This window comes from Orcinus orca, chromosome 5 (assembly GCF_937001465.1).
Source record: "Orcinus orca chromosome 5, mOrcOrc1.1, whole genome shotgun sequence".
Lineage (NCBI taxonomy): Eukaryota > Metazoa > Chordata > Mammalia > Artiodactyla > Delphinidae > Orcinus > Orcinus orca.
The window spans coordinates 6,990,185-7,017,808 of NC_064563.1; the positions used below are offsets into that span (position 1 = coordinate 6,990,185).

Sequence of the window (27,624 nt, forward strand, 5' to 3'; positions counted from 1 at the left end):
ATGCTTTCAGTTTTTCACCATTGAGAATGATGTTTGCTGTGGTTTTGTCATATATGGCCTTTATTATGTTGAGGTAGGTTCCCTCCTTGCCCACTTTCTGGAGCGTCTTTATCATAAATCGGTGTTGAATTTTGTCAGAAGCTTTTTCTGCATCTATTGAGATGATCATATGGTTTTTATTTGTTAATATGATATATCACATTGATTAATTTGCATATATTGAAGAATCCTTGCATCCCTGGGATAAATCCCACTTGATCATGGTGTATGATGCTTTTAATGTGTTGTTGGATTCTGTTTGCTAGTATTTTGTGGAGGATTTTTGCATCTATATTCGTCAGTGATATTGGTCTGTACTTTCTTTTTCTGTAGTATCTTTGTCTGGTTTTGGTATCAGGGTGATGGTGGCCTCATAGAATGAGTTTAGGAGTGTTCCTTCCTCCACAATTTTTTGGAAGACTTTGAAAAGGATGGGTGTTAGCTCTTCTCTAAATGTTAGATAGAATTCACCTGTGAAGCCATCTGGACCTGGACTTTAGTTTGTTGGAAGATTTTTTATCACAGTTTCAATTTCATTACCTGTGATTGGTCTGTTCATATTTTCTATTTCTTCCTGGTTCAGTCTTGGAAGATTATACCTTTCTAAGAATTTGTCCATTTCTTCCAGGTTGTCCATTTTATTGGCATAGAGTTGCTTGTAGTAGTGTCTTAGGATGCTTTGTATTTCTGCAGTGTCTGTTGTAACTTCTCCTTTTTCATTCCTAATTTTATTGATTTGAGTCCTCTCCCTCTTTTTCTTGATGAGTCTGGCTAATGGTTTATCAATTTTGTTTATCTTCTCAAAGGACCAGCTTTTAGTTTTATTGATCTTTGCTATTGGTTTCTTTGTTTCTATTTCATTTATTTCTGCTCTGATCATTATGATTTCTTTCCTTCTGCTATGTTTGGGTTCTGTTTGTTCTTCTTTCTCTAGTTCCTTTAGGTGTAAGATTAGATTGTTTATTTGAGATTTTTCATGTTTCTTTAGGTAGACTTGTATAGGTATAAACTTCCCTCTTAGAACTGCTTTTGCTGCATCCCGTAGGCTTTGGATCATCGTGTTTTCATTGTCATTTGTCTCTAGGTATTTTTTGATTTCCTCTTTGATTTCTTCAGTGATCTTTTGGTTATTTAGTAATGTATTGTTTAGCCTCCATGTGTTTGTGTTTTTTAGGTTTTTTTCCCTGTAATTCATTTCTAATCTCATAGCGTTGTGATCAGAAAAGATGCTTGATATGATTTCAATTTTCTTAAATTTACTGAGGCTTGATTTGTGACCCAAGATGTGATCTATCCTGGAGAATGTTCCATGCACACTTGAGAAGAATGTGTAATATGCTGTTTTTGTATGGAATGTCCTATAAATATCAATTAGATCTATCTGGTCTATTATGTCATTTAAAGCTTCTGTTTCCTTATTTATTTTCATTTTGAATGATCTATCCATTCGTGTAAGTGAGGTGTTAAAGTCCCCCACTATTATTGTGTTACTGTCGATTTCCTCTTTGAGAGCTGTTAGCAGTTGCCTTATGTATTGAGGTGCTCCTATGTTGGGTGCATATATATTTATAATTGTTATACCTTCTTCTTGGATTGATCCCTTGGTCATTATGTAGTGTCCTTCCTTGTCTCTTGTAACATTCTTTATTTTAAAGTCTATTTTATCTGATATGAGTATTGCTACTCCAGCTTTCTTTTGATTTCCATTTGCATGGAATATCTTTTTGCATCCCCTCACTTTCAGTCTGTATGTGTCCCTAGGTCTGAAGTGGGTCTCTGGTAGACAGCATATAGATGGGTGTTGTTTTTGTTTCCATTCAGCGAGCCTGTGTCTTTTGGTTGGATCATTTAATCCATTCACATTTAAGGTAATTATCGATGCGTATGTTCCTATGACCATTTTCTTAATTGTTCTGGGTTTGATTTGTAGGTCCTTTTCTTCTCTTATGTTCCCACTTAGAGAAGTTCCCTTAGCATTTGTTGTAGAGCCGGTTTGGTGGTGCTGAATTCTCTTAGCTTTTGCTTGTCTGTAAAGCTGTTGATTTCTCCATCGAATCTGAATGAGGTCCTTGCCGGGTAGAGTAATCTTGGTTGCAGGTTCTTCCCTTTCATCACTTTAAGTATATCATGCCACTCCGTTCTGACTTGTAGAGTTTCTGCTGAGAAATCAGCTGTTAGCCTTATGGGAGTTCCCTTGTATGTTATTTGTCATTTTTCCCTTGCTGCTTTCAGTAATTTTTTTTGTCTTTAATTTTTGACAATTTGATTACTATGTGTCTCAGCATGTTTCTCCTTGGGTTTATCCTGTATGGGACCCTCTTTGCTTCCTGGACTTGGGGTGGCTATTTCCTTTCCCATGTTAGGGAAGTTTTTGACTATAATCTGTTCAAAGATTTTCTCAGGACCTTTCTCTCTCTCTTCTCCTTCTGGAACCCCTATAATGTGAATATTGTTGCATTTAATGTTGTTCCAGAGATCTCTTAGGCTGTCTTCCTTTCTTTTCATTCTTTTTTCTTTATTCTGTTCTGCAGCAGTGAATTCCACCATTCTGTCTTCCAGGTCACTTATCCTTTCTTCTGCCTCAGTTATTCTGCTATTGATTCCTTCTAGTGTAGTTTTCATTTCAGTTATTGTATTGTTCATCTCTGTTTGTTTGTTCTTTAATTCTTCTAGGTCTTTGTTAAACATTTCTTGCATCTTCTCGATCTTTGCCTCCATTCTTTTTCCAAGGTCCTGGATCATCTTCACTATCATTATTCTGAATTCTTTTTCTGGAAGCTTGCTTAACTCCACTTCATTCAGTTGTTTTTCTGGGGTTTTATCTTGTTCCTTCATGTGGTACATAGCCCTCCGCCTTTTTATCTTGTCTATCTTTCTGTGAATGTGGTTTTTGTTCCACAGGCTGTAGGATTGTAGTTCTTCTTGCTTCTGCTGTCTGCCCTCTGGTGGATGAGACTGTATAAGAGGCTTGTGCAAAATTCCTGATGGGAGGGACTGGTGGTGGGTAGATGTGGGTGTTGCTCTGGTGGGCAGAGCTCAGTAAAACTTTAATCTGCTTGTCTGCTGATGGGTGGGGCTGGGTTCCCTCCCTGTTGTTTGTTTGGCCTGAGGTGACCCAACACTGGAGCCTACCCGGGCTCTTTGGTGGGGCTCATGGTGGACTCTGGGAGGGTTCATGCCAAGGAGTACTTCTCAGAACTTCTGCTGCCAGTGTCCTTGTCCTCACTGTGAGACACAGCCACCCCCTGCCTCGGCAGGAGACCCTCCAACACTAGCAGGTAGGTCTGGTTCAGTCTCCTCTGGGGTCACTGCTCCTTCCCCTGGGTCCCGATGCACACACCACTTTGTGTGTGCCCTCCAACAGTGGAGTCTCTGTTTCCCCCAGTCCTATCAGAGTCCTGCAATCAATTCCCGCTAGCCTTCAAAGTCTGATTCTCTAGGAATTCCTCCTCCCACTGCTGGACCCCCAGATTGGGAAGCCTGACGTGGGGCTCAGAACCTTCACTCCAGTGGGTGGACTTCTGTGGTATAACTGTTCTCCAGTTTGTGAGTCACCCACCCAGCAGTTATGGGATTTGGTTTTATTGTGATTGCGCCCCTCCTACCATCTCATTGTGGCTTCTCCTTTGTCTTTGGATGTGGGGTATCTTTTTTGGTGAGTTCCAGTGTCTTCCTTTCGATGATTGTCCAACAGTTAGTTGTGATTCTAGTGTTCTCGCAAGAGGGAGTGAGAGCACGTCCTTCTACTCCGCCATCTTGGTTCAGGGCCTGAGGGCCATTTTTCTTTTGGTTATTTCTCCTGGTGGGCAACAAAACATTGTAAAATATATGTTGATTGTATCACTCAGAAGGCATTTAAAATATGACCCCTGCCAACTTCAAGGTCTATGAACACTGGTCTGACTATTTCCTTAGAACTGACCCACAGAGATTAGCATGTCAGGATGTATATATGTGACTATATGGATACAAACTTCTCAGCACAGTTGAACATACTGGCTTAAAGGGAATATCTGTGTAAGGTATATTCTGTGTAGGAAATATGGCTCTGATTTTTAGAACTTATAACCAGCACTGGCATGCATGGAGTTGTCCCTTTGTGAAATATACAGTGTTCATTATGTTTCTGATTAGTTTCTTGACATGATATTCCCATGGGCTTAGTTGTAAGTACAGGGTAGGAAAAAATGTAATCAGAAGAAAATGCATAAACTGTAAATCAAGTTATTCTTAATATCCAATACAGCTGACTCATAATGGCATTTCTCCAGGTAAATAAGCTGAAGCTTAATGTTGAGCCCTTTACCAGTGTTCTTTGAATATTAGAGAAACACAGACTACAAATTCAGTGTGTTTCTTCCTGCACTATATATTTAACTAGTGAAAGGCAAACTTCGGAAGGATCAGAAATTGCATTTGAATGAAGAGCCAAATGCCATGCACATTTCGAAGACTTCTTTTCTAGAGTTGAACTCCGGGAGAATTAATCTTTTTTGTAATCTGTCCTCCTTCTGCATTCCAAGAGTACTTGTAATGCTTCAAAGTAGGGGCACTCCAAGTATAGTAATATAAAGAGGCTGAGGGTGTAATCACGGATCTCCTTCCTATATGAAATCTGGATGAAATATAAACTATTTAGTATGTGAATTTAGTTCCACAAGTGATTTTACTGATTTGGTAGAGCATGTGGCATCTTGAGACATGAGTAAACTCAAACCTATCGTATAAGTGGTGCTGCTCGCCCACAAGTGCCTAGTTGATCTCTTAAAAATATGTGAAAGAATCCTTGTAAGTCAAGACTCTGAAGCCTGTAAAAGGCTGAAAATGATCCAATTAAATATATTTATATACACATACATACTCATATATAGGTATAATATACGTGTGTATGGTTTGTCCATAGTTTGCACAGCTGATTTAAAGATGTGTTACTATAAAATAAGCAATATTCAGGGAGGATGTGGTATTGATTGCAAATCTTTTCCTGAAGGACTGCCCATCCTTGAGTCAGGTGTGGCTTAAGAGTATCGATGGTGGTAATAGAAGTTAACAAGAATTGAGTACCTACTGTGTGTCCATGTTCAAGGGATGTAACATGTTACTTAATGTTGTCCTCACAATAACCATATGAGAGGAGTGTTATTGGAATCCCCACTTTAGGGACAGCAAACAGGGGCACAGAGAGATGGAGCTGATAAAAGCTGTACAGTCGAGCACGTGGCAGTGCGAAGCTCTGTGCTCAGGCTCTTTGACCTGAAGCCCCCCCTGGTCACTGTTTCATCAGGTACATCCAGAAGAGGACGTTGTGACCACCTACACCCTTGCCCTGCAGGAGAGTTTCTGTCAGTTTCCCGATTCTTTAATAATCCTCCAGTTTTTTTCTCTGTTTATACTAATGGCAGAGTATTCTCTAGTTTTCTTTCTGCAGTCGTTTAATGATCAACAGAGTCTTCATTACTGTAGGAAATCACCTATTTGTAAAATTCTGAAACTTAAGGAGTGCATCCCCCCCTTCCATTATAGTTCATGTTCTGCAAAAGTTGTGTAGACCCCCAAACTTGTTTTTCCGGCTGTTTGAACAGTGACAGAAGTTTCCTAGGCCACCCACACTTTCTGAAGAAAGGGAAGGACTTCCAAGTGAAATGCTGCCTGGACCTCTCTCCCCACCCCCTACCACTGTTTAGAAACCAATAATTAATATGGCTTTCTGTGTGCCATATCAACTATTTCTTCTGACTAGCACCACCTCAGGGAATTTTACCAATGATGTTAAGTTACCAGCACTGAACAGGCCACTCTACTGGAAACACAAGTAATACATGACCTAGCCCAAGTCTTTGGATGATTCACGATCAGGTCTGGGATTGCAGTAGACACTGTTGTTAACTTGCTCACCAGGCATTCTCCTCTCCAAATTCTTATTGATAGAGTCAGCTTTCCATGATAGAGACTACAGAGGCCAGATACTTATCTTCCCAGCTTCTTTTGCTCCTGGAAGTGATGATGTGACCTACTTCTGGTCCATGTAACATAAGGGACATTCTGCTGGTGAGTTTAGGGGAAAAATGAACGTGCGTGATTTAAGAGAGAGAGAGACGATCTTATTCTCCTTTTCTCACTGTCCTTTCCTCTGTCCTGCTCTTAAGTGTTGCCACGTAAAAAGTTGGTGTTTGACTTGCTGCAGCCATTTGTGGCAGTTTCGAGTTGGGTGTGGGGTGGAGGAATAGACAGTGCAAATGAACTGAGGAATGCAGAGAGAAAATAAAGAGTCTGGATCTTTCATGAGGTGGGTAAGCCAGTGAGACAACCTTGGGATGACTTAACTCTATACCTTTTTCTATTTGCAAACAATCTGAAATGTTTAGCCAATTGCAGTTTAATAAAAGCAATATGACTGATATGGGAAGACAAACTAGAAATACTAGAAGCAGTTCGAGAAGAATACAAAGTAGTGTGTATTCAGGTGGCAGACTAGTTCTGGCAATACATGCTGTAGGTAAGAAAGAAAGGATACAGGAGTTTGATGCAAGCATCATGGAGCTTGTGGAGTTTCACTCAAGTTCCTTTTGACATTCCACTTAAAAAAGCTTGTCATTTTAGAACATTCTTTAGGGAAAAAATCATGTTGTTTACCTTGTTTGCATTGATGTATACATTCATTAAATATTGGCAGGGGAAAAAGATGTTAATATTAGAAGAAAAAATGTCTTTATGTATGACCTAGGTGGTACTGATACTTACAAACTGAAAAAAATCTCAAATAGACAGTTGTATCAATATTTAAATGATATAGGAGTCTCTGTTACTATCATAAAATCTGAACATATTAATTTTCTAAATACTTAGGCATATGAGTGCTTGTCAATGAAAGTAATTTTGTTTGAAATGCCACATTATCATGTTATAGTTATAATCAGCATTATTGTGCAGAAGGATCCGTTCCCTGCCATTTTCTTATAGTGTAAAAACAGTCACCGAGTCGCAGTTGGCAATTTTAGAACAATTAATGATTTTTCCTTAAATTCTCTAAATTATTTATTAAGATATTAAACTGTTCCATTTTCATCCGTTGCTAATATTTTTCACGTACTGGAGCATCTACGTCACCACCGAGTAGAATCATTTCTTTCATTTTAGTTTCTACTCAGTCTTACCGCCATTCTATATCAAGTTCTTAAAAGACAATTGAGGCTATACATATAACAACATAACTATATATATGCATGGTTATACAGATGTAATGTATAACTCTATGTTGTTTTATATATATGTATATATATATGAATGATCAAGAGCTATAGGACCAGGTGAAGCATATATATAGACATATGTGTATATGAATGTATGTATATGTGCATATATACACATACATGGGTGTGTGTATGATCTTTGGCTTAAAGAAGACACTTTTGTTTCATCTAGATTTTGTGTATCAATGATTTTCTTCGATATGTGTGTGTTCTTACTCATGTATTTAGACAAATGTATGTTTGTTTTATAAAAACACCACTGCTGTGTAGTCTTTTTAATAAAAATTCTCAAGGGCATAGATATTTTGTTTGGAATATAAAGTTAATTCAAACCACGTGAGGGGTGAGCCCTCACTATTTTGCTCAGAAGTCCCAAGGCCTCAGGTGATGCTCTGTACTGTGATATAATGAATTTTGAAAGAAGTTGTGTTTTAATTAGTCACCTTTTGTCATCTCCTTTCAGTTTTAGGTTTACACAGATGGCCATGCTGTGTTCAGGGAACTGACAGAAATGCACCATTTTGCATGACTAAAACGCACAGTCTATACCCAGAATGCTTTTCTTCACAATTGCATTTTGCTTTCATGCATCATTAAATAGTATAATAATTGAATGATTTCTCAATAAAGTGACAAGTTCACCTCAGGTTTGATGTACACGTCTGTGCAATCCATTACCATAAATTGAGTTTTTTAAACCTAAGCAGAAGAGACCCCTTGGGAGTTACAGAGGCAGAATGATTTTTTTTTTCTTATCTGCAACCTTATTTGATAATGTGGCCCAATCTGCTTGGATCGTATGTTGGAATTCTGTGCTCCGTTTGCATTTACTGGTGTGTTCTTTAGAAAACATACCCTCTGTGGTTAAGGATTTTTCTGCTCGATATTGGGATTGAATTTTGTTTCACTCGTTGAGTTTTCTGGTTCACTTCTGGGATATTGCTATTGACTGTGCAAAATTATCTCCTTGGGCCAGAAAATTCATCTGAACATAGCAACGCTTGACTGCATCCCCAGAGAGAGCCCATAATGTCTGAGGAAAAGAGAAGTGAATTAAAACAAAATGTTTATATGCTATATAACAGTGTGTGGGTTTTGGGGGCACGCATAGTGTGTAGGTGGGGGCATGTAGGTGTGGGACTTGTCATGAATGCCCGTCGAATACACCAATGTTTAGAGTACAGATAAGAATTTCCATCACCCAAACAAGTATCATGGTGAAGATTGGGCTACAGTGATTTAAGTCTAAAGTTGCCCCAGATGATATCTTACCAATTTGTATAACATCAGATTTGGTATGAATAAGCAGCTACATAAACTATGATGTTCAAATTCGACCTACTTTCTAATTATACAGTCTTTGAAGGTTTTTTATGCAAGATAACATTAACACCCCAAAATATACATAATGTGTGTATGCAGTGTAAGTATGACAATCAAAAGGACACCTGTGTACCCACTCTGCAGCTTGAAAAGTAGAAAATCACATCTTTGAAGTCTTTTGTGTTACCCTTTTTGATTGTAAACTCCACTTCTCGCCCTCTCTCCAGGTAACTAAACACTCACCTGAATTTTGAGTGATCCTTTCTTTTGCTTATATCTTCATAACATATGCACCTATCTCTAAACAACATTTTATGCAGTTCTGCCTGCATGCTTTTGACCTTTCTGTATGTGCAAGATTCCAGGAGCATTCTCCTCTCACTTCTTTTTTCCCTCCGTGTTGTTTCTGAGATTCACCCATGTTGAGGTATGTCACTGTAGTTCCCTCCTGTTCTTGTTCTTTTACGATCTACAGGTGCACTGCAATTCATTAAGCCATTTTACTGGAGCTATACCTTTGGCTTGTTTCCAGAGTTTTCTCTGTTAATAATGCCACTGTCAATATTCTTGTACAGGTCATCCTTTGTACCTTCGCACAAGTTTCTGTAGATGATATACCTAGGAATAGAATCACTGGGTTATAGGATACATGCATCTTTAGATTTTCTAGGTAATGACAAATTGTTTCGAAAAATGGTTGTACAAATTTACGTGCCCACCAGCAAATTCTGAGAGTGACTGTCAATTCACCAACACTTTTGTTTAGCCAACTTTTAAATTTTTGGCAACCTGGTGAGTGTGCAGTGGCATCTCTTTGTAATTTTAATCTGCATTTTCCTGATTACCAATGAAGCTGAACATCTTTGCACACATGTGATTATAATTTGTTTTTTGTTTTCTTCTCTGAGATGCTCATTCAAACCTTCTGGCAACTTTTTGATTGGTCTTATCAGCGTTCTCATCTTATTTCTGATTTTAAAGTGAATAACTTTTACATTTCTTTATTAAATATGATGTTTGTTGTAGATTTTTAAAATTCTAAGTACGCTTTATCGGTAGAAAGAGCTTCCTTCAACTTTTAGTAGGTTGAAGGTATTTTTTTTCATGACAGTCTATTTAAAAATTGTCAAAAGCTTAATAATTTTTCAATATTAGGATGAACATATGAAATTTTCACTTGAACTAACCTTGCTCTTTTGAGATAAAACCAACTCATTTATGATAGCTTACATTTTTAAGGATCCTACTGAATTTCACTTACTCATTCCTTGTTGAAGATTTTTTCATCTAAGCTTATGAATAAGACTGACCTGTAATATAAATGCTTTCTACTATCCTTGTCTCGTAAAGTTACTTAGAATTTTTTCCCTGTAAAATCTTATGTAAGGGTAAAATTTATATAAGATTACAAGTATCTACTTATTGAAGTTTGTTAAACATCTCTGAGAAACCATCTGTGCCTGTTGAAATATTTTAAATTATTATTATTATTTTATTTATTTATTTTGTCTGCACCGGGTCTTAGTTGCGGCATGCGGGCTCTTAGTTGTACGCGGGATATAGTTTCCTGAGCAGTGATCAAACCTGGGCCCTCTGCACTGGGAGTGTGGAGTCTTACCCACTGGAACACTAAGGAAGTCCCTGAAATATTTTAAATTATTGATTCAATTTAGCTCATTATTGTCAGTTTATTGAGGTTTTTAATTTTTTCTTGTCATCCCCAATGCTGTTCATTTGTACTATGCCTTGAAAGAATGTATATTCTACAATTTGGAACTGAAGTGTTATAAATACATCCATTAGATAAAGCATGTTAAATATGTCATTCGTATGTTCTATATTTTTATTGTTCTTTATATGCTTAATCTATTATTACTAAAAGGTACATTTATATAACATAGCTCTGTGGTACGGTGATTCATTGGTTTCTTCTTGTAGTTGTTTCAAATTTTGATTTCTAATTTTTAATTTATGTTATTTTATATTATATAATGTGTTACTTCCTGGGGAATTGTCTGCAATTGTATAGTATGTTTTACTCTCTATTAATTTTATTCCATGTAGCATAATTTTTCTTATGTTAATGTAACATCAGATTTTCTTTATATTTAGTATTTGGCTGGTATATATTTTCCTGTTATTTTACTTTTAGACTTTTTGTGTTATTTTGTCTTAGGTTTGAGTCTCTGTTAAAAAGCATATAACTATTTCATTTCCAATCTTGTCTGACAATCTTTGTCTTTTAATTCTAGAGTTTAGTCTGTTTACATTGATTGTGATTATTGTCATATTTGAATTCATTTCTAACATCTCATCTTGTGCTTTTTATTCTACTTTTATTTTCTGCTTTTTGCCTTTTTTCTTGCTCTTTTTTCCTCTATTTTATTTCTACTTTTTTTTGTGGCTATTTGAAAAAACATTTAACAGCATATTTATTGTAACCATGTATAAATTTAAATTTTTCCATTCCAGAGAAACATAAGCCCCTTAGAACTTACTAATATCCATCACCTCCTAATAGCTTATATGTAGTTCTCTACCATAACTTCAGTTCAGTTTTGTTTTATTTTCAGTGTGAAAAAATTAAGTAGATTTGTTATTGTTTAACGTAATGTTGGTTTAGATTCATCCCCATGTTCTCAATTTCTTTGTCCGTTACTCCATCTTTAATCTCCCTCCTTCCTTCTGGCATCTTCAACCTGAAATTACTTTTTCTATTAATATAGGATCTTAAAATATATATACAGAAAAGAAGAGATAGTATAACAAATGCTCATTACCCAGCTCCCACAATATCAGTGTATGTCCTGATAGAGGCCATATGTCTTATTTCAGTGTTACCCTTCTCCCATGTCCTCACTACCCCATATGCCCTAATGAATTGTTTCAAGAAATCCTAGGTATTACATTTTTAATCTAGAAAAAATTCAAAATATATCTCTAAGAGATAATTTCTCTTTATTTTAAAAATAATGCATTATCATGATCACACTTAAATATAAAAAATAGTCCCTTAATACCATCTAATATACAGTTAGTGTTCAAATTTCCTCCGATAGTCCCAGTAATATATTTTGACAGTTGATTACTTAAATCAAATTTCAAACAAGGTCAAAAGTTGACATGGCATTTAGTTGATAAGACTCTTTTATCTATAAGAGTTTTCTCTATTTTTTTTTTTAATTAAAGGAGCCAGATTGGGTTTTTTTGTAAAATTTTCCATGTTCTCAATTTGAGTGATTACATTCCGTTGGTGGTATTTAAATTGCTCCTCTGTGGCCTGTGTTTCTTATAGACTAGTAATTATAGACTTGATGAGGTTCAGGATTCTTTTTTTGTTTTTTGGTAAAAATATTTTGTAGGTGGTTCTATGTACTTTCTACTTCATTCTATCAGAAGGTATGAAACATTTCATTTTCTCTTTTTTTGTGGTGTTCAAATTTATCAGTGGGTTTAGATTTTTTTTACCATTATCCATTCATTATACAGCTTATCAATCAACCTTTTGCTAGAGAATTTGGCAACATTTGAGCATTGCCTGGGTAAGTAATTTCATTAGAGAGTGCAAAATGGTGATATTCTAATTCTTTCTTTCTGCATTAATTAGCTGGAATGCCTCGATTAAGAGGTACCTTTTCTTATCAGTTGTTTGTTTCCTGTGGTACAGTTTACACAGCAAAGGCAGAAGAAATGCTAGATGCTTTTCTTCCTTTATGAGTTTTCAGAATAATTAATTGATGCCATATATTAGCAACCTGTAAGTATGTTTGAGTTCTGTTATGTCTTGTTGTTTTTATCGAGGTCTCCTGTTTTCAGGTATTTTATATATATTCAATAAGTTACCTTCATCACCTTTTTGTTGTTAAAACTGTCCCCTTTGGGCTTCCCTGGTGGCGCAGTGGTTGAGAGTCCGCCTGCCGATGCAGGGGACACGGGTTCGTGCCCCGGTCCGGGAAGATCCCACATGCCACGGAGCGGCTGGGCCCGTGAGCCATGGCCGCTGAGCCTGCGCGTCCGGAGCCTGTGCTCCGCGACGGGAGAGGCCACAACAGTGAGAGGCCCGCGTACCACAGAAAGAAAACAAAAAAACAAAACAACAAAAAAAAACTGTCCCCTCCTAAGAAGTGGGAATCCCTTTTACTGACTCTTGATTTTTCTGAAAAGACCCTAATAGTCTTTGATAGCTTTCTTGCTTCTAATATGAAACTATATTCTGGTCTCATCTTGAACAGTTCCTCTCCCAGTCCTGAGAATATGTAATTTTCTGAAGAAGTCCTGGTTCTTCTTTGTAGGATATATATATTTTTTAAGACCACAGTCTCAGTGATTAGGGTGTTCATTACTACTGAATTTGTCATTTTTCATGGTATGAGTTAGGAAACAGGATTTTTGCTAAATCAAATAAAATAAGTTTATACTAGTATTTTCAATGCAAATTTAAGATTTCAGGTTATTTGTGTTAACTTCTCTGAGTTTGCATTCGTATCCTTTTTCCATCTCCTTTCTCCTACATGGAAAATGTGGTACTAAAGACCTTGAATAATTACTTACTTCATTGCTAACATATATAATATGATTACCATTTAAAATATACTTATAATTTATTTTATCCTTTGAATACATTCACCAGGAATGTATGTTCAAAGTCCTTTGTTTAAATTCACTCAAATAAATCTTATCAGGGTAGTGAAGTGTCCAACTTGACATACAGCTAGTTTCCTTTGATTCATTTTGTTTAATAATTATGTAAAACATTTATATGGATCCAAAACCAAATTTTAAAATAAGGGGTATTCAGAGAATTCAGCTTCAATCTCTATTGTCTCCATCGTCTTCCATTCCTTCCCCATAGGTAAACAATTTCTTTAGTTTTGTTATACATTTTCATGTTTAATATAAATATGTGAGTGTGAGTATCATATGTATATATATGCATACGCACACATACTTCTTTTTAAAATAAGAGGTAGCATCTTTCTTTTTATCATGAAAAGTAAATCCTTTATACACATCAATTGATACAATTATGTAGTTTTCATCTTTAGATTGATTGATTTTTAAATATTGCACTTGCCTTGCATTCCTGCAGTAAATCCCACTTGCTCATGGTGTGTTTCTCTTTGTATATATTGCTGAATTTGCTAATGTTTCATTGAGGATTTTTCTGTCAGTGTTCATGGAGGATATTAGTCTGTATTCTTTTTTTTTGTATGGTCTTTGTCAGTTTTGGTATCAGGAAAATGCTGATCTCATAAAATGAATTGAGAAATATTCCCTTCTCTTCTATTTTCTGGAAAAGATTGTGTAAACTGGGAGTTATTTCTTCCTGAAATGTTTGGGAGAATTCTCCAGTGAAACAATCTATGCATCTGTGCCTAGATATTTTGTTTCACAAAGTTTTTTAAACTATGAATTTAATTTCCTTTTTAGTTATAGCTCTATTCTGATTATATGTTGGTTTCCTGTTTATTCCCTCTGTGTTTTTTGTTCTTCTCTCCTTCCTTGCCTCCTTGTTCATATTTTTGTATTCAGTCTTAATTTATCTTCAGTGTTTTCGACTATATCTTCGCATACTGGTTTTTGTGGTTGCTCTAAGGGTTGCATACGTTTCTAAGTTATCACAACTTATGAGCTTGCTTCAATAATTTATCACATGAAGGTGAATGTAACAACCTTACCAGTCTTGAGGTCCCTCTTCCTTTCCCACCTTTATAACAAAATTGCCTTAAATATTAGTTGTACACACAGTGAAAACTGCATCAGAGCCCGTGCTCTGCAACAGGAGAAGCCACCGCAATGAGAAGCCCACGCACCGCAATGAAGGGTGGCCCCTGCTCGCAGCAACTAGAGAAAGCCCGTGTGCAGCAACAAAGAACCAATGCAGCCAAAAATAAATAAATAAATTTATGATAAAAAAGAGAAAATGTTATAATTTTTGCTTTCGATCATCTAATGTAATTTTTAAATCTAAAGTGGATAAGAACAGCCTGTTATACTTACCCAGATATTTACCTCCTCTTTTGCTCTTTATTTATACTTGAAAAGTTCCTGAATTTCAATTTCTTTTTCTTTGCTCAGACTTTAATTTTTCCTTTTTTTTCTCCAAGAGTGTTTGTAATAGCTTGCTGGAGCATTTTATGATCGCTGCTTTAAGGTCTTCATCACATTCCAGAATGTGAGTCATCATTGCACTTGGCATCCTTCGATGATTTTTCCTTATTTCAGTTGAGACTTTCCTAGTTCTAGAGATGATGAGCAATTTCGCATTGTATCTTGGACACTTTAGGTTATGAGACTCTGGTTTCTATTTAAGTTGTCTATTAGAACATGCAGGCAAGCTCTTGAAGTTTAGAATGCATGTTCTGTCTGTCCTTGTGGGCTGTGGTTCAAATAGCAATTTTGTTGTTAAAGCCTTTGAAGTGCTATTCAGTCTAGCCTGTCTACTTGTATGCTAACCTGGGGCCAATCTGAGACCTGGGCAGCATTTCACACCGGTGTTCATTTCTTAAGGCCTTTGCTGTTTTGATTCTGGGTGGTTTCACGCAGGAGCTGCTCCAGGGTGTGCCCTGGGACTTCCCACAACTCATTTAAATCCTTGCTTCATCCAGGTCATCATTTTCCATCATCTTTCCCTCACTCTCTAGTTGGGAGAGTTGGGTGATTGTCCCCTTGCTGTCCATTGTGTAGGGCAGGAGAGGAATAGTTAACAGTGCTCCACAGGACAGTTTCTGTGTAGCTACAGTTCTGACAAAGGGGCAGGGAGGTATTTGCTACATTAGTGCGGGGAGAAGATGGTCAGCCTGGGGGTTCTCCTCACGGTCTCTTCAACTGCCATGCCCAGAGGAGAGTGCGATGGATGCCAGTCACCTAGCACAGGAAGGGGATGGTTAATGCACAACTGCCCACCTTCTAGGAGGCCACAGTGCAGAGCAGGGAGTACGGAGTCCTGGCTTCTGGTGTTTGCCTGAAGTAGGGCAGGTATATTCAAAAGGGTTTTATCTCTCAGGTCCTTTTGTAAAGAGAGGGTGTTTATAATGGGATGGCTTCTTTTTTTTTTTTTTTACAAGTTTGCCTGTATCGTCTATTTAATTCAATCCTTCAAGCATCCTCAACTTGTTTTTTTTTTCATGTATTTGAAATAATGCCAATACTCCTTGTTTATACTATGTCACTTTTATTTCACATGCAAGCAGAGTGTGTGGATGAGCATTTTATTTTTCGAAGTTAAAGAACTAAGCTCCTTAAGAAATACTCTAACTTTGAGTTCTTGCCTTTATCCTTATCATTTAAATTACCTGGGAAATACCCTCATGGTTTCTGGCATTTTGTTATCCTATACATATTTTTTAAAAGATTGATACTCATGATTGCATATGTATGTATGACATATATGCATACATATGTATATATATTCAAACATATGTACTACATAGCTCACATATATATTAATCTAGTCACATTAAAATAAGTGTATTAAAATATACATTCACTATGTTATCTTTGACCCTTGTCATGTCTAAATCTTCATGAATTACATAATTATTGCATATATCATATACTATTTTATTTAACACATAAAATAATATTTTCATCAATTATGAAATTTTCACATTTTCCTAAATTTGTTGACTTTATTTTCTTAATTATTTGCCTGCTTTTTATTTCTAAAACATTTAGTTTTCTACAAATATTTTCCCTCACTCATAAAAATTATCTATATGAATTGTTTCTTTTGGAAGGAAACCTAGTATGTGGTAGCAAAACTCCCTTCAGAAAATGTCTATTAAAATTGATGACTGACAGCATCTTTCCTGTTCCTCGTGGAATCCAACATCTGATAAAGCTTTTGCATCTGAAGCAGATGGGCCATCTTATGTTTTCTTATAAGTCAAGGGAGGACAGGAATGTGTGCTTGGCATATACTAGCCATCACAATTGACTTTCTAGGCAATGAGAATATCAGGGTGAGCTCTGGAAGAGATAATTTGGAAAGAGCAGATTTAAAAATCAATTTAAAAAGTTTATATATTATATGTAAGAAATTACTTTCTACTTCTTATCAGCACAATGCAGCTCCTGTCTGTGGACACTGTTGGAAGTTTCTGACAGTGTTTGGAGACATTGTGCATCAAAGTGAACTGCTTTCTGGTATTCTTGACTCAGGACTTAGCAAGGTCAAGATGACCCTATTAATAGCTTTAATCCTCGTGGTCAGATCTTCCAAAACTTCTTCCTAATCATGGATTTCTACCCATAATTTCATCACGTCCTGTGTTAATAAGACACTAGCCAGTGTCCATAAAACTATAACAGTGACAAGAAAATTTAAGAAACCAGAAGACCCATTTTTGCTATTTGAGGCAGCCTGTCATAAAGAGGAGAGAATATTATCAGTGAGCTCCATGTTCCGTCTGAAAAAATGATAATATTTCTAATATATTCAGAAGAGTTCTTCAATGTGTTCCAAGACTATCACATATTTTCAGGAAAAGTTATTAAATGGACAGATTTCAGCTTTAGGTGAAAGAAAGCTGGTACAGAGACTGTAACCCATGATGACAATAGGCACTCAGATTACCCTGACTTTGTACTTCACCATCCTTAGGGCAAGCATCCCTCCTCAGACATTTGGTCTGAAGATCAAGAGCTACTTTATCTCCAGACATCAACTGAACAGTCTCAGCAACGAGAAAACGTGAAAGGTAGTGAAAAAAGGGACAGACTAAGTAGATCTTTTCTACTATAAAGAGAAAAATGCCCCAACCAGAAATTTCTGCTTACATTTAATTGATTGTCACTGTGTCACATGGGCAGCCCTAACTTCAAGGTAGGCTGGGAAATATTTGACACCCCAACTTAATTGTGCTTCTGTTTGTAAAGGGGGTTGGAGGGGTAGAGACTGGAAATTTAGCCAAAACGTGCCACTGTGTTAAAAACGACATATTTGAATTTCTTTCACGTTAGGACCTCAGGAGATCTGTATCTGTCTTTTCTTAATACAACAGGTGTGCTCGTGTGTGTGTGAGTTTATACATATAAGAAACAGTAGGAAACATGTATGCAACAAAAAAGGAAAATGTTACCACTATGCAATAAGCATAGAAACATTTGATTGGCAGATTATTTTTTTTCTCCTTTTCTTCCTAATCCTACTTTTGGCGTTCTATCTCTCTTTTTTTTCATTTTCTTCAACTTTTTTTTTTTTTACATCTTTATTGGAGTATAATTGCTTTACAATGGTGTGTTAGTTTCTGCTTTATAACAAAGTGAATCAGTTATACATATACATATGTTCCCGTATTTCTTCCCTCTTGCGTCTCCCTCCCTCCCACCCTCCTTATTGCACCCCTCTAGGTGGTCACAAAGCACCGAGCTGATCTCCCTGTGCTATGCGGCTACTTACCACTAGCTATCTATTTTACGTTTCGTAGTGTATATATGTCCATGTCACTCTCTCACTTTGTCACAGCTTACCCTTCCCCCTTCCCATATACTCAAGTCCATTCTCTAGTAGCTCTGTGTCTTTATTCCTGTCTTACCCCTAGGTTCTTCATGACATTTTTTTTTCTTAGATTCCATATATATGTGTTAGCATATGGTATTTGTCTTTCTATTTCTGACTTACTTCACCCTGTATGATAGACTCTAGGTCCATCAACCTTACTACAAATAACTCAATTTCGTTTCTTTTCATGGCTGAGTAATATTCCATTGTATATATGTGCCACATCTTCTTTATTCCTTCATCCAATAATGGACACTTAGGTTGTTTCCATCTCCAGGCTATTGTAAATAGAGCTGCAATGAACATATTGGTACATGACTCTTTTTGAATTATGGTTTTCTCAGGGTATATGCCCAGTAGTGGGATTGCTGGATCATATGGTACTTCTATTTGTAGTTTGCTAAGGAACCTCCATACTGTTCTCCATAGTGGCTGTACCAATTCACATTCCCACCAGCAGTGCAAGTGTGTTCCCTTTTCTCCACACCCTCTCCAGCATGTATTGTTTCTACATTTTTTGATGATAGCCTTTCTGACCAGTGTGAGATGATATCTCATTGTAGTTTTGATTTGCATTTCTCTAATGATTAATGATGTTGAGCATTCTTTCATGTGTTTGTTGGCAGTCTGTATATCTTCTTTGGAGAAATGTCTATTTAGGTCTTCTGCCCATTTTTGGATTGGGTTGTTTGTTTTCTTGATATTGAGCTGCATGAGCTGCTGGTAAATTTTGGAGATTAACTCTTTGTCAGTTGCTTCATTTTCAAATATTTTCTCCCATTCTGAGGGTTGTCTTTTGGTCTCGTTTATGGTTTCCTTTGTTGTGCAAAAGCTTTGAAGTTTCATTAGGTCCCATTTGTTTATTTTTATTTCCATTTCTCTAGGAGGTGGGTCAAAAAGGATCTTGCTGTGATTCATGTCATAGAGTGTTCTGCCTATGTTTTCCTATAAGAGTTTGATAGTTTCTGGCCTTACATTTAGGTCTTTAATATATTTTGAGCTTATTTTTGTGTATAATATTAGGGAGTGTTCTAATTTCATACTTTTACATGGGCCTGTCCACTTTTCCCAGCACCACTTATTGAAGAGGCTGTCCTTTCTCCACTCATTCCTGCCTCCTTTATCAAAGATAAGGTGACAATATGTGCGTGGGTTTATCTCTTGGCTTTCAATCCTGTTCCATTGATCTCTATTTCTGTTTTTGTGTCAGTACCATACTGTCTTGATTACTGTAGCTTTGTAGTATAGTCTGAAGTCAGGGAGCCTGATTCCTCCAGCTCCATTTTTCGTTCCCAAGCTTGCTTTGGCTATTCAGGGTCTTTTGTGTTTCCATACAAATTGTGATATTTTTTGTTCTAGTTCTGTGAAAAATGCCATTTGTAGTTTGTTAGGGATTGCATTGAATCTGTAGATTGCTTTGGGTAGTAGAGTCATTTTCACAATGTTGATTCTTCCAATCCAAGAACATGGTATATCTCTCCATCTATTTGTATCATCTTTAATTTCTTTCATCAGTGTCTTATAATTTTCTGCATAAAGGTCTTTTGTCTCCTTAGGTAGGTTTATTCCTAGATGTTTTATTCTTTTTGTTGCAATGGTAAATGGGAGTGTTTTCTTGATTTCACTTTCAGATTTCTCATCCTTAGTGTATAGGAATGCCAGAGATTTCTGTGCATTAATTTTGTATCCTGCTACTTTACCAAATTCATTGATTAGCTCTAGTAGTTTTCTGGTAGCATCTTTAGGATTCTCTATATATAGTATCATGTCATCTGCAAACAGTGACAGCTTTACTTCTTCTTTTCCGATTTGGATTCCTTTTATTTCCTTTTCTTCTCTGATTGCTGTGGCTAAAACTTTCAAAACTATGTTGAATAATAGTGGTGAGAGTGGGCAACCTTGTCTCGCTCCTGATCTTAGTGGAAATGCTTTCAGTTTTTCACCATTGAGGATGATGTTGGCAGTGGGTTTGTCATATATGGCCTTTATTATGTTGAGTTAAGTTCCGTCTATGCCTACTTTCTTGATGATTTTTATCATAAATATGTGTTGAATTTTGTCGAAAGCTTTCTCTGCATCTATTGAGATGACCATATGGTTTTTCTCCTTCAGTTTGTTAATATGATGTATCACATTGATTGATTTGCATATATTGAGGAATGCTTGCATTCCTGGAATAAACCCCACTTGATCATGGTGTATGATCATCTTAATGTGCTGTTGGATTCTGTTTGCTAGTATTTTGTTGAGCATTTTTGCATCTATGTTCATCAGTGATATTGGCCTGTAGTTTTCTTTCTTTGTGACATCCTTGTCTGGTTTTGGTATCAGGGTGATGGTGGCCTCGTAGAATGAGTTTGGGAGCATTCCTCCCTCTGCTATATTTTGGAAGAGTTTGAGAAGGATAGGTGTTAGCTCTTCTCTAAATGTCTGATAGAATTCGCCTGTGAAGCCATCTGGTCCTGGGCTTTTGTTTGTTGGAAGATTTTTAATCACAGTTTCAATTTCAGTGCTTGTGATTGGTCTGTTCATATTTTCTATTTCTTCCTGATTCAGTCTTGGTAGGTTGTGTATTTCTAAGTATTTGTTCATTTCTTCCAGGTTGTCCATTTTACTGGCATAGTGTTGCTTGTAGTACTCTCTCATGATCTTTTGTATTTCTGCAGTGTCAGTTGTTACTTCTCCTTTTTCATTTCTAGTTCTACTGATATGAGTCTTCTCCCTTTTTTTCTTGATGAGTCAGGCTATTGGTTTATCAATTTTGTTTATCTTCTCAAAGAACCAGCTTTTCGTTTTATTGATCTTTGCTATCGTTTCCTTCATTTCTTTTTCATTTATTTCTGATCTGATCTTTATGATTTCTTTCCTTCTGCTAACTTTGGCTTTTTTTTGTTCTTCTTTCTCTAATTGCTTTAGGTGCAAGGTTAGGTTGTTTATTCAAGATGTTTCCTGTTTCTTAAGGTAGGATTGTATTGCTGTAAACTTCACTCTTAGAACTGCTTTTGCTGCATCCCATAGATTTTAGGTCATCGTGTCTCCATTGTCCTTTGTTTCTAGGTATTATTTGATTTCCTCTTTGATTTCTTCAGTGATCACTTCGTTATTAAGTAGTGTATTGTTTAGCCTCCATGTGTTTGTATTTTTTACAGATCTTTTCCTGTAATTGATATCTAGTCTCATAGCATTGTGGTCGGAAAAGATACTTGATACAACTTCAATTTTCTTAAATTTACTCAGGCTTGATTTGTGACCCAAGATATGATCTATCCTGGAGAATTTTCCATGAGCACTTGAGAAGAAAGTGTATTCTGCTGTTTTGGGATGGAATGTGCTATAAATATCAGTTAAGTACATCTGATCTAATGTGTCATTTAAAGCTTGTGTATCCTTATTTGTTTTCATTTTGGATGATCTGTCAGTTGGTGAAAGTGGGGTGTTCAAGTCTTCTAGTATTATGGTGCTACTGTCAATTTCCCGTTTTATGGCTGTTAGCATTTGCCTTATGTATTGAGGTACTCCTATGTTGGGTGAGTAAATATTTACAATTGTTATATCTTCTTCTTGGATTGATCCCATGATCATTATGTAGTGTCCTTGTTTGTCTCTTGTAATAGTCTTTATTTTATTATCTATTTTTTCTGGAATGAGTATTGCTACTCCAGCTTTCTTTTGATTTCCATTTCCTTGGAATATCTTTTTCTATCCCATCACTCTCAGTCTGTATGTGTCCCTAGGTCTGAAGTGGGTCTTTTGTAGACAGCATATATACAGGTCTTGTTTTTGTATCCATTCAGCCAGCCTGTCTTTTGGTTGGAACATTTAATCCATTTACATTTAAGGTAGTTATCGATATGTATATTCCTATTACTATTTTCTTAACTGTTTTGGGTTTGTTTTTGTAGGTCTTTTCCTTCTCTTGTGTTTCCTGCCTAGAGAAGTTGCTTTAGCGTTTGTTGTAAAGCTGGTTCGGTGGTGCTGAATTCTCTTAACTTTTGCTTGTCTGTAAAGGTTTTAACTTCTCCATCAAATCTGAATGAGGGCTTCCCTGGTGGCGCAGTGGTTGAGAGTCCACCTGCCGATGCAGGGGACACGGGTTCGCGCCCCGGTCCGGGAAGAACCCACATGCCACGGAGCAGCTAGGCCCGTGAGCCATGGCCACTGAGCCTGCGCGTCCGGAGCCTGTGCTCCACAACGGGAGAGGCCACAACAGTGAGAGGCCCGCATAACGCAAAAAAAAAAAAAAATCTGAAGGAGATCCTTGCTGGGTAAAGTAATCTTGGTTGTATGTTTTCCCCTTTCATCACTTTAAATATGTCCTGCCATATTCTGGCTTGCAGAGTTTCTGCTGAACTATCAGCTGTTAACCTGATGGGGATTCCCTCGAGTATTATTTGTTGCTTTTCCTTTGCTGCTTTTAATATGTTTTCTTTCTATTTACTTTTTGATAGTTTGATTAATATGTGTCTTGGCATGTGTTTCCTTGGATTTATCCTGTATGGGACTCTCCTGTGCTTCCTGGACTTGAGTGACTATTTCCTCTCTCATGTTAGGGAAGTTTTTGACTGTAATCTCTTCAAATATTTTCTCTGACCCTTTCTTTTTCTCGTCTTCTTTGGGACCCCTATAATTTGAATGTTGGTGTGTTTAATGTTGTCCCAAAAGTCTCTGAGAGTGTCCCAAATTCTTTTCATTCTTTTTTCTTTATTCTGCTCTGCAGCAGTTATTTCCGCTATTTTATTTTCCAGCTCACTTATCCATTCTTCTGCCTCAGTTATTCTGCTATTTATTCCTTCCTGAGTATTTTTTATTTCATTTATTGTGTTATTCATCATTGCTTATTTGCTCTTCAGTTCTACTAGGTCCTTGTTAAACGTTTCTTGTACGTTCTCCATTCTATTTCCAGCATTTTGGATCATCTTTACTATTATTATTCTGAATTCTTTTTCAGGTAGACTGCCTGTTTCCTCTTCATTTGTTTGGTCTGGTGAGTTTTTACCTTGCTCCTTCATCTGCTTCATATTTCTCTGTCTTCTCATTTTGTTTAACATACTGTGTTTGGGGTCTCCCCTTCACAGGCTGCATGTTCATAGTTCCTGTTATTTTTGGTTTCTGCCCTCAGTGGGTGAGGTTGGTTCAGTGGCTTGTGTAGGCTTCCTGGTGTAGGGGACTGGTGTTTGTGTTCTGGTGGGTGGGGCTGGATCTTTTCTTTCTGCTGGGCAGGGCTGTGTCCCATGGTGTTTTCTGGAGTGTCTGTGAACTTAGTATGACTTTAGGCAGCCTCTCTGCTAGTGGGTGTGGTTGCGTTCCTGTCTTGGTAGCTGTTTGTCATGGGGCGTCCAGCCCTGGAGCTTGCTTGCCGTTGGGTGGGGTTGGATCTCAGTGTTGAGACGGAGATCTCTGGGAGAGCTCTCTCCAATTGATATTATGTCGGGTCAGGAGGTTTCTGATGGTCCAGTGTCCTGGACTCGACTCTCCCTGTTCAGAGGCCCAGGCCCAACACCTGGCTTAAGCACCAGGACCCAGCCAGCCACGTGACTCAGAAGAAAAGGAAGGAAAAAGAAAAAAACAAACAAACAGATGGAACCCCAAAGCAAATGGTAATGGCAATACTAAACTGACAAAAATCACACAAAGAAACATACACACACACACTAATAAAAAGAAAACAAACAGCAACAACAACAACAAGAAATGAACAGACAGAACCCTAGGACAAATGGTAAAAGCCAACCTGAAGAGACAAGATCACACAGAGAAACATACACATACACACATAAAGAGAAAAAAGGAAAAAAAATAATAATTAAAAAAAATTTAAAATAATAATAAAATAAAAAAATAAACTAAAAATAAAAATTTTAAAAATTTAAATAAATAAAGGAAGAGAGCAACCAAACCAATAAACAAATCCACCAGTGATAACAAGCGCTAAAAACTAAACTAACATAGATGTAAAACCAGAAAGCAATCAGATGCAGAAAGCAAACCCTGAGTCTACAGTTGCTCCCAACATCCACTGCCTCACTTTGGGAACATTTGTTGTGTAATCAGGTATTCTTCAAGTGCAGCATTTTTCAAGTTGATTGTGGGGATTTCATCGACGGCTCCTGAGGCTGCATGGGGAAGTTTCCCTTTCTCTTCTTTGTTCTCACAGCTCCTGGGGTTCATCTTTGGTTTTCGCCCCTCCTTTGCATGTAGGCCACTCTCAGGAATCTGTTCCCCTCGCAGATCGGAGGAGGTTAAAGCAGCAGCTGAATACGGCTCTCTTGCTGACTCAGGCCTGGGAGAGGGAGGGGTACGGTAGTCATAATTGGAATGCGGGGCGAGCCTGAGGTGGCAGAGGCCAGCATGACATTGCAACAGCCTGAGGCACGCCGTGTGTTCCCCCGGGGAAGTTGTCCTGGATCGTGGGACCCTGGCAGTGGCATGCTTCACAGCCTTCTGGGGCAGTGTGGGTAGTGACCTGCACTTACTTACAGGATTCTTGGTGGCAGTAGTGGTGGCGTTAGCGTTTCATGCCCGTCTCTGGGGTCCGCGCTGATAGCCGCGGCTTGCGCCCATCTCTGGAGTTCGTTTAGGCAGTGCTCTGAAACCCCTCTCCTCACGCACCCTGAAACAATGGTCTCTTGCCTCTTAGGCAGTTCCAGGCTTTTTCCTGGACTCCCTCCCAGCTAGCTGTGGTGCACTAGCCCCCTTCAGGCTGTGTTCACGCAGCCAACCCCAGTCCTCTCCCTGGGGTCTGACCTCTGAAGGCAGAGCCTCAGCTCCCAGCCCCCACCTGCCCCAGCGGGTGAGCAGACAAGCTTCTCGGGCTGGTGAGTGCTGGTCGGCACCGATCCTCTGTGCGGGATTCTCTCCGCTTTGCCCTCTGCACCTCTGTTGCTGCGCTGTCCTCCGTGGCTCCCAAGCTCCCCACCTCCATCACCCCCCATCCCCGCCAGTTAAGGGGCTTCCTAGTGTGTGGAAACTTTTCCTCCTTCACAGCTCTCTCCCAGAGGGGAAGGTCCTGTCCCTATTCTTTTGTCTCTGTTCTTTCTTTTTTCTTTTGCCCTACTCAGGTACTTGGGGATTTTCTTGCTTTTGCGAAGTCTGAGGTCTTCTGCCAGCGTTCAGTAGCTGTTCTGTAGGAGTTGTTCCACATGTAGATGTAGTTTCGATGTATTTGTGGGGAGGAAGGTGGTCTCCACGTCTTACTCCTCTGCCATCTTGAAAGTCCTCCCTGGCATCCTATCCCTTGTTCATTTCATTGTAGTATCAGGGAAGGAGGGTAAAAATAAAATCTATGCTGAGCTATTCTCTGTTGAAACACACTTGGCCATACATAAGTTTCGACTTACAATAAGATTTGGATTTTTGGCATATACAAATGTCTAAGAAATCATTTTCTTCTGTAAGTTTAGTTTAGATCCTCAGAATAATGCAGATTTTGAATGTAGGGTAAGAGACAAGGTAACTGTGACCATATAGTGTTTATTAAGGCTTAGCCTAACTCAGGGAGCAAATTTGTGTCCACATATTACCAAGGAAGTGTGGATTGACTTTGGAATCCAGGTACTGATGTTCGACTTAGTCTGTATTCTTTCTTTATTTTTATAAAATAACTATGGGAAGTTCATCTGGGCCTTATTTTCAGGATCACATATGAGGATTGAGTAAATAGCTTTTGTAAGAACTGTGAGAGCATCTCAAAGACTTTCCTCAAACCTTCCTCAGAAGCGGGACCTTGTCAAAAATTGAGATGACACTGAAACACAGATGTTGGCATTCTGAAAAGCTGAAGAAAAAATATAGACAGGGCTTATTTTATTAAAAATATAGCAGAAAAAAGAAACTGAAGTATTCTAAGGAACATTTTCTCCTTGATTCCATTCCACTAATACTAAACAATTATCTAAATATTTTAAAAATATAATGTGTTATTGGCATGGTAAGAATTAATACCTAACACCTACTAATAAGCATGAGAATATATTCCCTATTGTATTTATTAATTCAATATCAATTTTTAAGTGATGAAAATGAAATACTATCTACAAGAAACTCTAAAGCCAGGCCATGTGATTTTTGTTACCTGTTCCTGCTTTTCTTTTTATTTTTAATCTTGGCAAGTCAAATCATCATTAGAATGCCCATAAATTGTTGTAATTTTTTCAAGGTAAATGGTTGGGGCAAATTCAGTTACTGTTTACTTTCATCATGCCATAAACCAATAAATTCTAAATCTGCCCTGAACACAGTGATCAAACACTTAAAAAAGTGGCACGTCCAAACACAGATATGCACCAGGTGTAAATCAGACTTGTAAGACTTTGTTTGAAAAAGGAATGCAAAGTATTTCAATAATTTTTCTATTATTTACATATGAAAATGATAATCCTTTGGATATATTGAGTTGTATAAACTATACTATTAAAGTTAATTTCAACTATCTTTACTTTTTAAAATGTGACTTATACAAATTTGAAAATTACACATGTGATTGGCATTATATTTTTATTGCACCCTACTATTCTAAATCCTTTATTGCCTCATTCTTTCTTCTGGCTTTCCACATTAGTGTGGACTAGGAAATGGGCTAGATTCACATCAGGAAAATAGGAGGGAGGTTGGCGTTGATTTCAGAAAAATCACACACAGGCAATGAAATTTCCATTCTGGAGGTAAATGAATGGTTTCCGAGCTTGGCTTTTACTGTGAAAATTACTGCTGTTGCTCTGCACATGCAGATTGTAAGCTTTCTCTCCTTGAGAGTATTATTTCAGATCAAGGGGAAATTCCAGGGTTTGTATTTTTAACAAGCGTCAGGTAAGTTTTCTGACTAGGAAGGTTGGGAGGCCATTAATAGAGGGAGACAAAAACACAAATTTTTATGAGTCGATTTGAAAATTAAATTTCATCACTGTGAAATGACACAGATTTTGCACTGACAACAGAATCTATAAAAAATTAAGCATATGTCGGGCTTCCCTGGTGGCGCAGTGGTTGGGAGTCTGCCTGCCGATGCAGGGGACACGGGTTCGTGCCCCAGTCCGGGAAGATCCCACATGCCGCGGAGCGGCTGGGCCCGTGAGCCATGGCCGCTGAGGCTGCGCGTCCGGAGCCTGTGCTCCGCAACGGGAGAGGCCACAGCAGTGAGAGGCCTGCGTTAAAAAAAAAAAAAGAAAAAAAAATTAAGCATATGTGGTTTACAGGAAGAAATTCTGGAATGACATTTGGTTCTATTCTCCTATAAAAATAGCACTAGCTTCATGTATACTTTTATTATGACCTCAATCAACCATAAAACAACTCCTAATCTGTGTCATTTCTTCCAGTCCTAATTAAGTAGTGTAAAGTGGTCCTATTATATTTAATGGAGGAAGCAGATTTTGGTAAATTGGAATTCTTGGAGCAGGTTGCTGGTGAGCCTCATCTTGCTTTAAAAAGCAAGTGAGTAACATTCCTGATGAAACAGGGTTGGATCCTTATCAGCAAGAGTGTTACTGGCACCTGTGTCGTAGCAGTCTC

General features: G+C 37.7%; 1 protein-coding gene and 1 long non-coding RNA gene across 5 annotated transcripts in view; both read left to right on the forward strand.

Annotated features, from left to right (window-relative positions):
- Positions 1–27,624, forward strand: part of ZNF385D (zinc finger protein 385D) — a 940,592-nt gene that overhangs the window by 515,659 nt on the left and 397,309 nt on the right. The window lies entirely within an intron of this gene.
- Positions 5,990–26,547, forward strand: LOC125964475 (uncharacterized). The gene is made up of 2 exons (XR_007477524.1): positions 5,990–6,087; positions 22,126–26,547. It is a non-coding gene; the product is annotated as an uncharacterized LOC125964475 (long non-coding RNA).